Source organism: Plectrocnemia conspersa, unplaced genomic scaffold (assembly GCF_051122295.1).
Source record: "Plectrocnemia conspersa isolate PC_06_02 unplaced genomic scaffold, ASM5112229v1 ptg000009l, whole genome shotgun sequence".
Taxonomy (NCBI): domain Eukaryota; kingdom Metazoa; phylum Arthropoda; class Insecta; order Trichoptera; family Polycentropodidae; genus Plectrocnemia; species Plectrocnemia conspersa.
In genome coordinates, this window is record NW_028277173.1 from 8,668,058 (window position 1) to 8,681,696 (window position 13,639).

General features: G+C 30.6%; 1 protein-coding gene across 12 annotated transcripts in view; it reads right to left on the minus strand.

Moving 5' to 3' along the window:
• Positions 1 to 13,639, minus strand: part of spri (Src homology 2 domain-containing protein sprint) — a 280,246-nt gene that overhangs the window by 123,812 nt on the left and 142,795 nt on the right. The window lies entirely within an intron of this gene.

A 13,639-nucleotide genomic window follows, 5' to 3' on the forward strand; every position in this document is an offset into this window, starting at 1 on the left:
ATTTTAATTATTGCACATTTAATATAAATATATATATATAAGAATATCTCAATAATATTTATTTAAGAATCATCTATCTTTCATATATGTGCTTATTTATTTCTATTAATGTTAAAAGTAACATAAATTAAATCTAAGTTATAGATGTTTATGTAAATATTATAGAGTAAAAAAAGTAAGTACTGCATAATATAATTTTACTTTGATAAGCTATGCAGATAGCACTACTTATGTTAGTCCCCTATAATTATAATTATTTTATTCTTTACTTTTGTTTTCAACCAATGAAGGCATTGTCGATTTCGTAATTATAAGCCATATATATATATATATATATATATATATATATATATATATATATATATATATATATATATATATATATATATATATATATATATATATATATATATATATATATATATATATATATATATATATATATATATATATATATATATATATATATGTATATATATATATATATATATATATATATATATATATATATATATATATATCGTTTTTTATAAATAAAATGTACGGAATGTGGAAAAAATCGGTACTACCAGTATTTTATTTTGTAATACCGATAGTATCGAAAGTCAATTTTTGCTCCAATATTGGTATTACCGGTATTGAAATTCCTAGTATCAACCGCCAAAGCACGACTGACTTTTAAAACCTAATTAAAAAAACGACGGATACGGCACGTAGTCGAGGACCATACGTCATGAATGACCATCACCAGAAAGGGACTCTACCAGACACGACTGCAGAGGGACCAACCTCCGATATATCGTCGTTGCCTCACCTGCAAGGCCTCTGAGGATCTTCCACTGACATCATCCCTCCGCCAGCTTCTCCACCACCGCTCGGAGAAAACGATCTCGCCTATCATAGTAACTCGCAATATGTAATTTTAACTAATACATTATTACCAGTTTTCACCGGCGACTTTTTGACTGCGAAGTCACCCCATAGGATTAGCAAACCTTAAATATGTAACAAAGATGAAAGTCCTAATATTTATGAAAAGTTAAAACCAAAATTGAGATATCTTTGGGAATAGTTCATATTATAAGATGTGCTGATATACGCCGTAAGAATTAAATAATAAGATTACATTAAATTCCTTTAATTGCGTCTTACTGCTACTATATTAAGTATTGTTACAATCAACTATCAATGTTAATGGACTTTCTAGTCTATAAAATGGTTTTGTAAATAATCAATTCTATACAATAAATTTTATAACAGTCACGTCAATTGAAATTTTATTATTCATAAATATTGTTCCATATCCATAGCGTTAAAGCGTTTAATTCTCATTACGACGATCATTTGGGTCACGGCGTTTTCATTGTGCGTTCTCTGAACTGGCGTTTCATTTTCACAATTTTTTTTCTCTAACCAACAATACCAGCCACACGTATCTATGTACACACTGAGCGCGTGTAGTCCACAATTAGGTCACTGGTTTGCACAAGTGCAACTCGCAGAAATAAACTAGCATATCCGGACTGTGCACCAGGCGATCGGAGACCAGATTTCTATCACTTTGATAAAAAAGCAGCAGATATGAGCGGTCACGCAAAGCAAGTCCGCTGATGATTCTCAATTAGTGGAATCGCTAGGAATTCTCGACATTGTGCGTATTCTGAAGAGCGTGCAACAAAGCAGTCGGTGCAGTGTCGTACTGGGGACCGTTTGACGCACTTGAACGATTTGACCCTAGTTGTAGATATCAAGGCTGAGTTCGTCATAAGATATGAAGAAGAAACGGTACAGATTGATCGGTTGCCGATTGTCAATGTTTGATTTTGAGACGCTTAAAACTGAATATCTAATGTCAAGATTACTGCTTTGATTGATGTTTATGGCAAATACGATCGTTTTTTAATAAGTGGTTTAATATAAATTTAGAAGCGGAAATATCAAAATGAGCAGCAAGTCAGTCTAGTTTTAAAGAGCATCTATACATACATTGTGGTAAAGAGCGCATATACATTACAAAAAGATTTTTCCATAAACCGCAAAAATATGTTGAATAACATGCTGCTTTTAATTCGTTGATTTATAAATACTATCGATTTTATTTTTTAACATTATTCGTAAATTCACAGATCATCAATACCTAATAAATAAAATGTAAATTTAATAACTCAGTACGGTATACTCTCATTTATTCGGGCTAATGCTGGGGGGGGGGGGAGTACGCGAAAAATTTAAAAATACGGATAATCCAAAATTATCAACTTTGATTAGGTTTCAAAATATAATGTGTATAATACAATAATTTTTTTAATAAGAACATTATTATTATATATTTTTTATTTAGAATTAATAAAAAAAATATTTCTGCAGTACTTTGTACTGCAGAAATAATTTCACGTTTTTGTTGTGTTGCTTTGTCTATTTAAAGATTTAATATTTTCATATAATTTGTATTTATATACTCAAAGCAATCGATACATTACGCAAATTTAGATGAACATAATATGAAATATAACATATTTGATATACAGAATGGTTAAAGGTTATGCCGATAACAAATATAAAGACTGCTTATTTTGGTTAGTTTACGGTAATATTATATAATTTTCACCCGCCACGTTTGTCCAATACTCCCAATTTTTCCGGTCAATAACTCATTGCCCGCATATCTACGTCAACAAACAATAAACGCAACAAAGCGACTTTGGTTGATTCATTCGAATGGAATGGTGCGGTACTATCTATCGTATCTATCGTAGTCGATAAACCGGTTGAGCCTGAACGACCCACACATATCAAAAGTTTATAAATATGAACAAATTAAATAGCCATAAAATGCTGAAAAATCAATCTAATAAAAGATCGATTAAAAATGGATTTATCTGCCGAAGTGTGTGATTCACAATTTCCTGTGCATAAACCAGTTTTATCGACCGTCAAATCTGTTAGATGGAGTTCGTTTAGAAGTAAAGCGAATTAATACGTATTCGATTGAGCAATGGGTTATCTTATCGAGGCACACCTCTTGCTCGGTTTTGCATAATTGAGATCGATCTCAATTATGCACCGAGTTGCATCCACCGCAGGCAAGGGCGGACTGGAGATACGGTTTATTCCTCCTCCGCATCTATGCATAAAATAAGAATAAATAAAAATGAAACTATTCGTTTCCTAATTACGCATACCTAGTGTGTAAAACGTACTATATATTGATGATAACGAATTAATAAACGCTAAGTGTACACCTATGAGTAAGCAAAATCCACATTTAATGAAAACATAATAGAACAAACAATAAATGAAATCGTCTCAAAAGACTCGTTAATGCTAACTAAATCAGCAAACTAGTAACCTATATTTATATTTTTATAAGAATAAACATTTATATAACGATAGTTTTGTTGTATTATTTAAAAAATGCATTTTTATGATTAAATTACACTAATCGCATGTCGTATATTATCTTATCGCACTATCGCAGGTTGCGTTAATCAGTCTCGATTATTTAAGGTTAAACATTCTATCTGAGGTAAATAATTATTATTATTTATAATATCATACCCGTCAATTGAATTAACGAAGACTACATGTAAGTTTTATGTATTGTAAATAAATGAACACCATTCGCCAAGTATTGCCATAGAAATTTTAATCTTTAAACGTATTATGTATGGTGCAGTAATGTTTATTACCAGAAAGGTATATTTTCACTGGGGTTTCAGTGAAATCACATCTGAATAGATACATATTTTTATTCGCGAAAATATGATTTAACTGATCATATTCTCTTCCAAAATGATTCGACAGTTGGGAAACACACACAACTTGACCCAAAGAAAGTTCTAAAGCAAACTGGTGAAAATGTATTCCGATATAATTTTATTTAAATGACATAGTTTAAGAAATATTGGCGGGATAGATTTTTTTAGAAAGATAACATGAAAAATGTGAGACAATGAGACGCTTCTTCTCAACAAAAAAAGTGCTTTTGCGCCTTCGAAAAACTTTTGTATATCAGTTGTATCAACTATGACCGAAATTCGCAGAATTCGTTCGTTGAACGAAACAAAATGTCGGAAAGGCCTAACCTTAAAAACAGGTGTATGTAGCAATTTTTTTTGTACTTGTTGTTTCAAGACGGAAATATTCAATTTCAATCAGTTCAACAATTTTATCGTGGTTAATTTATTTATAATTATTTAATTTATATTCAAATACGCACAAAACAAAAGAATATACGGATCCGATATTTATGTATACAAAATTCGTTCTAAACATAATTATTTATTGTACCTATATACAATAAATTTGAAAAAATATATTTTTAAAATGTTAATTTTTCTGCTTTAATACAATTAGTAATTCGCATGTTTTATGCATATTTTATAGAATTCAAGAAGTTATAAAAGTAATTTATGATTAAAAAAAATATTTTTTAAATAAGTGATTTTTTGCACTAATTAATTAATATGCGAATAGTTGCAAAATACAAATAATTGAGAGCCATTCTAAATACGTATTATATTATGTTTTCAATACCAGTATTACCGGTATTGGCATTTAAATTATTATTTTAATTAATTTGTAATAAACAAAGACCAAAAAAATAATCCGAGTACCGCTCGAATGTTTCACCGTGTTTATCGATTGGAAAAAACATTCTAATACCCCGGCAATTATTGTTTAGATATATAAAGTATATTAATTATATCATTATCCCGTTCAATGTTTACTACGATCCAGCACGGGTGATTATGTTTTGTAGATATATTTTATTTTATTTTGACTTCTTGAATTAATAAAAAAAAATTTATACTGTTATAGATATGTGTGTACATGCATATATTATATGTATGTACATAAAAAGTCATCCATTATTAAATATTTATGTTTTATTTTCGAAAAAATGTATGCGTTATACACAGATCTGGTTTATTTTTATATTGTGATCTCACATATTTGAGACCATGATATATCGATTGGTAAACAACGAACCATTTCAACTACATATATCAAAAACAATTATCCACTGCAATTATCTCAGCCTCGACTGATTGAAATTGATGCCATTAATCTATCGTGATACATATGCATTGTAATTATTTTATATCTAAGGGTTAACAATTAAGACATTACCTCATACTATTCTTGATTGAAATCATACATTTTAATAAAACTCTACTTAACTTCTACAAATCTCAATTATTCTCAACCCCACCGGTGAGACTGTATAATGTCACCATCGATTCGCAATGGCAATAAAACTATCTAATCGGCCCTGAAACGATAGCTACACTCAATTGAATACAAATTAACCGAAGGGTCTGTAGATTTATCTGCCGTGACAGATGCACAAGCAACAGATGCCATATAAGATTATTCATTGCATTACGCATAATAATATATTAATTGATTTAGAACGTAGATTCGTTTTTTTAAATCTCTTTATAATATCGTTAATTATTACTATTTTCTGAGTAGCACATAAATTATTGAGATTAGGTTGATTGTATAGTGAAGAATGTGTGACGAAAGATTCAAACGGTTAATGCACCTTGTGAAGGTCACACACCTGATGTACACCCGCTCGAATATAAAGCCATTGGATATTAACCGATATTAAAAAAATATATTATGTAATATATTCACATACATACACGCATAAAAAAGCGTTAAACGAGCAAGTCACGAATTCGTACAAAACACGAACTGAATGTTTTGTAAGGAGATCGAAAATAAAATATTTTTTTATTTGTCTATATATGATTATTATTATTTTCAATAAGGATATAGATATGAAGGCCATTCATATATAATTATTTTTTTATAAAAAAGTAGAGGTGACAAAATTATTTTTACTCAAATGCACAGTAATGTTTATATGCCAAGCGTGAAGTAATCTAAATTGTGTTATTGTTATAATAATGAGCCGGAACTCGAAAACAAATCGTTAACGAATACCACACACGAACGACATAATAACCTTTATCTATCGTTAACTATCTGTCATGCGATGATTGAAGACTTCTCTCAGTTTAAGAAGAGCAATTATAATGTCAGTGATGTGAAAATATAACCATACACACTAAAAAAAGTTTTATACATCATATTTAAAGTGGACAAATTTTTACAAAATAGTTTTTTGCATATTTAATAATGTGAATTATTAGGCCATGCAGTGGGTTTTTTTTAAATCATTTATTTGCGTTAAAAATGCTGCAATGTAGATGACATTTAAATTAATTGTTTTAGATTTTATAAAATACCATATTTTATTAATAACACTAAAAAAGTACAATAAAATATTTATTAAACGATTTAATTAAATTTCATTAAACATAAAATTATGTATTTTTAAGCTTAATAATAATATACGAGTATTTTAATAAAATTGATAAATTTAAATAAAAAATATATATAGTGTACTTTCGATTATCCGGATGCAGATTAATCATGCTTTAAATAAATTCAATTATTTAAAACTTTGAAATCATTTAAAGAGCTTATTACAGTAGTGAGAATAGCGAAAATGTATCTGTTACTCATGAAACCAAGCTTTTAGTAAGAAAAAAAACCTAGATCATCTAAAAGAAGTAAAATAAAAAATCTTTTTGTACATGATTATAACTAAAAATAAGCATGGATGAAAAGAGAGATCAAATCTGATTTAAAAACAAATGGGTTTCTGAAGTGAGAGTTTTTAAAAGTAAAGGGTTGTCACATAAAGTAGTACAGTGGTACCTCGGTTTTGGTCGATAATGCGTCCGAAAACAACCGTTGAAACCCGAAACCGACGTAAACCGAGGCATGTAATTGTTGTATGTATTAACACTCGCATTCAAAAAAAAACACAAAAACACGAACACTGTTAAGCTAATGCAGACGAAATCCGAGGCAAACGACGAAAACCGAAACCGACGATAACCAAAGTCAACGAAAATCTATGTACCACTGTATTGTTAATAGATAATATTCTTACTTATTTGAATAAAAGTATATTAGAAACGAACAATGGAAAATGGTGTTATTTTATCAATAAAACGACTTTACCATGTTGTTCTTCTCAGAACTCTTGATGAGGAAAAATGTAGCTTGAGCAATTTACGGGGGGAAAATGACGACATTCGATGCTTTATATGGAATATCTTGATCAAAAGTAAAACCAATAACACTTGTTCGATCGCGGAGAAAGATTCTTCCTAACGTTAAAATATATGTATTTGATTTTGAAGAAACTGATGCAAGTAATATATATGAAATATGCAGATTAATAAAAACATTAAATTGCTTTGAAAATGTTGAAAAATTAAATTGCTTTGAAAATATGCTAGCTAATATTTGTGGGCTATGGATTGTTTATGCGATCAATTGACGCGGCGTTAAACTGCTAGCGATTAATTGCTGGCAGTGAATTGCGGGAGATTTTATATTATCATTCAAATAAAAAAAGGATACAAGCGAAGAAGATACTAATAATTACATTATTCACAAGACGGCACTGACTTCTGTTCAAATTGGACTACATCGACCAAAAGGGATTCGAATATAACGATATAACAGACCTTAGAAAAAATTGTGCCGATATTCTTGAATTATTGTTTGATTCTTAAGAGCAAATGTAAATCGCAAATTTTCCGAATAAATAAAAAAAAGTGCCAATTCTAAATTAAAATCAAATAAATTGATAAATTATCCACGCCCTTCCTCTCTAGTATAAGCCCGGATAATCGAAAGTATACTGCATTTTAAAGTCGAAAGTATAAAGTATTTTTAAGTACTTGATACACTTTTCTAATTTTCTAATTCTTTTCGCGTTCTTTCTTCAAGATTTTTCAAATAGAAAAACATTGTTAAATAAACATCAATACCAAACATTGTTCTAATTCATTAGCATACTAAATAATTCACTGTCAACTCTATTTCTTATAGTACAAATATACAGGTACAAGAAAGTGATTCATCCAAATATTTGGAGGTGAACTTTCAAAATAAAAACTCGCACGCGTGTTTACATACTGAAACGAATCGAGTTCATAGCACTCGCACGCGACGAGAATTCGCAATAAATGCGCAATATAACACACATACACACAATATGGCGTCGTTGTTGTTATCATTTTTGGTTGACAATAGACACTTTCATCTGACAATGAGAACGAGTTCCCATGGACTAACTGTAAACTGCGCGATGCGATTCACGAATAAATTATTTGATTTCCGCAAACACCCGAAGCACTGCTATAATTTTAATGACACCACCGACAAATGCGGTTTCCAATTAAGTGGACACTTATGTGGTTCGTGAATGTAGAATGAATGTAGGTGTAGATGGAAAAAATAATGCATGTCACTGAGCGCACGAGAGCGGCGTCATCGGACCGTTAAGGGTTAAAATTAGTCTTGCGATTTGTTTCAATTCGCGTTTCTTGTCAATCGATACGGATGCTAAACAATATACTCATATATATATATATGAGTATATTGTTCAGCATCCGCATACGTCAAAACTTATTTTATATTATATAAATAATATAAATTAAGTTTTGATGATCGGTAATAAAATATAAGATTAAACATATTACTACATCCGCCATAATTTGTATCTAAAATGATTTGTTCATAAAATTTTCTCTTTCCATTAATAATTGTTTCCGAAACATTGGTTTCAATTAGCGTTTCCGAAGTATCAATATCCGGAGAAGTAAGAAACGATATTTTAGGAAAATAGGAAATGTTTATATTATGTATGTTTATATAAAGCATGTTTAATTAGTGTAACGATTTTCACTTTTGCTGATGTGTTATATTATATTAGCATAAAAAAGATATATACACATTAAAAAATATAAAATATTTTATTAGTAATATAAAAGTTACCAATTAATAGCTAGGAAATATTTTGAATGAATTTGTCCTTTAAAATTAGATTATAACTCTTGATTTAGAGATGACACTTAAAATTGAATTACGTCAAAAATGTATAGGGACTGGTATGCATCACATAAACGAGTTAGATATTGAACAATAATTTCGCCATTTTTTTATATGTTAAAAAACTCAATTTATACATAGTTTAGCTGTATTACTTTATTCAGTAAGGTTACAAAATACTCCATTTACTTTTTAATTACATTTATAATTGTAGATTATAATATTGATCCAATAAAAATATAGTAACAATGGCTCTATAAACTTTCTAATATAGTTAAATATTTTAGCATTTAAAAAAACAGGAATAAATATATCTATGAATATACAGATACGTATAAAAAAGTCATATGTTTCTACCATATGTATGTCCGCAATTAATTAGTGAACCAATTATCTTATTTTTAGGAGAAATTCCCCAATGTTTTGTTTATTTATGCGAAATAGTCGATAGCTTTATCACTATATGTTTATGTAATGCTTAGTATTTTATTATACATTAAATTTGAGTCACTGCTAGGTTTTCTTAAAAATATCTAATTGAAGTGCCCAAATGTTAATCCTACTCAAAAATGGTGACTAACGCACTATTTACGGTAGTTAATCATTAAAAAATGGCTGTTGAATATCTTGACTCAGCCCGGGAAATACCGGTCAAGAAGTTCGCACGGCCGAATAGGCAAGGGGGCCAGTAGCAGCAGATCTTGCACAAGAGCCATATTATTCATTAATTCGCTTTCGAAATTTGTTAATTCTGTTACGAAAACCGAGGGTTTGAGACGCCCTAGTGAAACTCTCGAGATGCAGACGGGAGAAGAGAAGGAGCAACCTCTCGAGGATTAACTCTGCCGAAACACGAAACTCCCGATGGATGGTAAGAGTACCTATACCTTCGATGCATATTTGCATAAATTCTTTTAAAGGAGCTGGATAGATTCAATATTATGTTTTTTGCTTTGATCTGAGAGTAGAAGACCTTGAGGTTGAGCGGCGGTGTTATTTTTTTAGTTTCAGCAGATTCAAGTACTACGTATACGGTCATGGAATCCGATAACCAGGACCAGTTTACGCTTCCAATATGTATTTGTGTTTGTGTATATATAGAAACACTGTAGTCTCGAGGAACGCTTTCAATTTCAGCGAGCGATTTCATAATTTCATATTAAATTTCGAGCGCATTTAGCTTAGTTTCGGTCCGATATCGTATGTCTGAAACAGCAGAGGCTAGGAGAGGAAATTTGATCAACTGGCACGAGTGTTGAAGATTAAGAAGTTGCCGAAGTCGCTCGGGACCAGACTGGAAACTTTTCCTCGGAACGAGTGTATCGTATTTCATGCGCAAAGTTAATTTTTAAATTCGACAATGCGCTTCGCGTGCAGGAAACGGAGAGCAGAGTTCAAGTTGTCACATGAGATGTCATCAACTAACTTTAACTCTTAGATATGTTCACAATTTATAATTAAGTTATATTTAGAGTCAATAATTCTACAGCAGAATTGAGGTCCTTTTAAATAATAATAAATTTAATACTAGTCTAGTATTAAAACACACTTTTCAAAAATAAAAATATTTTTATCAGGACTAAAAATATGTTTATGACACTATAATTTTTTTTCTTTCTCTGACAATAAAAATAAAATCTGTTTCTTTAAAAATATGAATAACCTTTTATATTTTACAAATAGCACTACAAACTCAATTGTTGTCCCACTTAAAAAAGGACCAAAACAATAACAGAAACGACGACAGAAAATATTGATATGATGAGAAGTTAGAAGTAAGAATGAAATGAAGAACATTCAAACCGAATTTTGATCAATAGGAGGGCACAAAAAACAATTATCCCTTCTCAAAAGTAAAAAATTTACGTCGCAGTGGAAACGCTCGTTGCCGAGTTTATAAAATATAGAGGTTAAAGTCACGTCATGAGTCTTTCTTTAATAGGTATATTTCCTAAGAAATCTATATTAAACGAAGCTCATATTAATTAGCATACACAACTCAAAAAGGAAAACAATTAGTTCGTCTATATTGGGTCAACGCCATTTCATAAAAGTAGTTGGGAGCTTGAAATAAAAAATAGAATCAATAGTGTAAAGCTAATTCGTATAATTAGATCAATAGAATTGAGGCATGGACTGAGGTAAAAAAGGACAGACGAAGAATTGGCGCTTTCAAGCTGTGGATGTTGGAAAAGAATTGTTCGAATACCTCCGACAGCAAAGAATTGTGATCTATCAATCAATGATGGGTCCCAAGTTAAGGACACTGTCGAACATATGTCTAAAGCGATCTTTCGACACATTGTCAGAAATTGTAATAAAATTTTTCGAGGAATCTAGAGTAAGATTTGATCAAAAATGACGACATCTATAATCAAGTATGATATTTAGCGAAAATTATTTAAAATAACGCTAATGGTTCCTCAAGCAGCATTCGAGTTTTGCTTGTGAATATATTAACTGCGACCTAAAAAAAACAAGGACATTATCACACCGTAATGAATGAATGGACGTCCGTTTCTTATTGAATGTTTTTATAGATTCGATTGTAAGCCGCAAAGGAAGTAATCGGTATTAAGGAAGTGCTTCTAAATATAGCAATAAAAAAACAACGCCACTTTGTTGTATAGTTCGCGTTACAATCAGTAACTTGTTCGATAAAATATCATGGGTATGATTTCAAGGAGAGGATAATCCAGCGCTAGATTTATATAAAATATGCTAAAATGACTCATGGAGTATTCTTTCAATAAACAAACATAATACCTGTTTAGCAAGTCGATAGCATAGCTGATTCAAAATCTCCATATAAAATACGCATCACGTGTTTTACTCCATCCGTTTACTAGGCATTTACAATCAATTTCTGAGACAGACAAATACACGAATCCAAGGCTTCAATTTTAATTCAGAGCCTTCTCGTTAAGAACCATTCGCTTCAAACGCGTATCGTTTTCTTGTAACTTTGTATGTATTTATTCGCGTAAGAGCACAAAGCCAAGGGAAGCGGAGACTCAAAAGGAACTCCGGTAAGAACTGAACCGCTATGAGAAAAGACAATATTTGAGTGAGACACGAGTGTTTGCATTGTTAGGGAAAATGCTTTCCCGGCATCGGGACAGGGTAATACGAAACACTTTGGGAAATCTACGGCGACGAAGAGAAAGAGAAAAAACAACGACTTTTCAATTCTCAAAGGACTTTTAGACCCAATTATCGGGGAAATGATATTTGCTCGGATTGTCTGTGTTGAGAGTTGAATCGGAACATATTTTAAAAAAAATATGATATTGTATTGACATCAAATGAAGCGATAAAAAGATCGTTGGTTCAAATTCCAGCATTTTTCACATTGTTGATATTCTTTAACCGGCATTTAGTAAAATATTTGAAAAAATAACATTAATACGTTTTAAATCTTTGTGGAATAAAATTATTAACGAACAGTACGGCTTCAGCAAAAATCACTAGACAGGATTTGTCGGGGCACATATATGCGCTAATTTTTATATCCAAAATTTATATATAGACAAAGCTTTCGACACGGTATGACATGTCGGTTTAATTCACAAACTATTCAAATACAAAGCCCCCGACTATACGTGAGAAGTAGTAGCTATGCTATTTCACCAAATAATTTATATTCGATACAGCCTAAATTACAGTTGGGAGTGCTTCAGGGAAGTTTACTCGGACCGTTTCGTTTTATATTGTATACACGTTTATCTATGTACGCTGACAATCGTGAACACATTAAAAAAACTTTTTAAATCTTAAATAAATATTTCAGAAGGTAGAAAATTAAAATCAATCAAAATAAAGCAGAATTAATTACATTTTCGAAACGTGGATAAAGTTTGCCACCGCCACTCCAAAAATAGCAGGACTGTAATTTAGAATGGAAATCTAGCGTTCAATACATAAGCTTACACCTGAACTCCTAGCCCAAATTTAATAATCACATTTAGGTACTTGGCTTTAAATGGCTTGCCGCTATTATGACCCTTAGAGCAATATTTAATTGAAAGAGCGCGCTTACCACAAAAAATATTTATATACAAACAAATAATTAGACCTGTTTTGGCATATGCTTACTCTGTGTGGAGTAACATTAGTAATTATTTTTTTAAATTGCAAGTCAAACAAAATGTAGCTATGCTAATAATGTATATTACATCTTTTTACATAAAGCTTAACTTCATAAAAGCCTGCAAATACAGTCAAAAGACATTGTCATTTTCATAGCAAAGAATATTATAAAAATATTTTCCGTAACTACACTAACCCGCTAATCTAAGCACACACATATACCAACACACACTGCTTTAGAATATAGAGGTTGAAGATCACATAGCAATGGTTAAATATAAATACTTAAATTAGTGCTTACTTGTTTTTCTTTCACTAAAATTTGTAAAAGGTTTTTAGTTTTATTGTCCTTAAATTTAAATATAAGCACATATTGCTTCAAGACCAGATATCAATGGTTTTAAATTTTTTTGTTTTTTTCTTATCTCTCTATTTTTTTGTATTAGGCGTTCATATTAAAACTTTTTGTAACAATACTATGACTTACAATAAGTGAGAATCGAATGAAGCATATCTAAACTGAATTTTAACCAATAGGAGAGCACAAAAAACAACTATCCCTTCTCAGAAGTCAAAAATCCACGTCAAAAGCAATAAAATCGTGCCATATATGTACATGCCT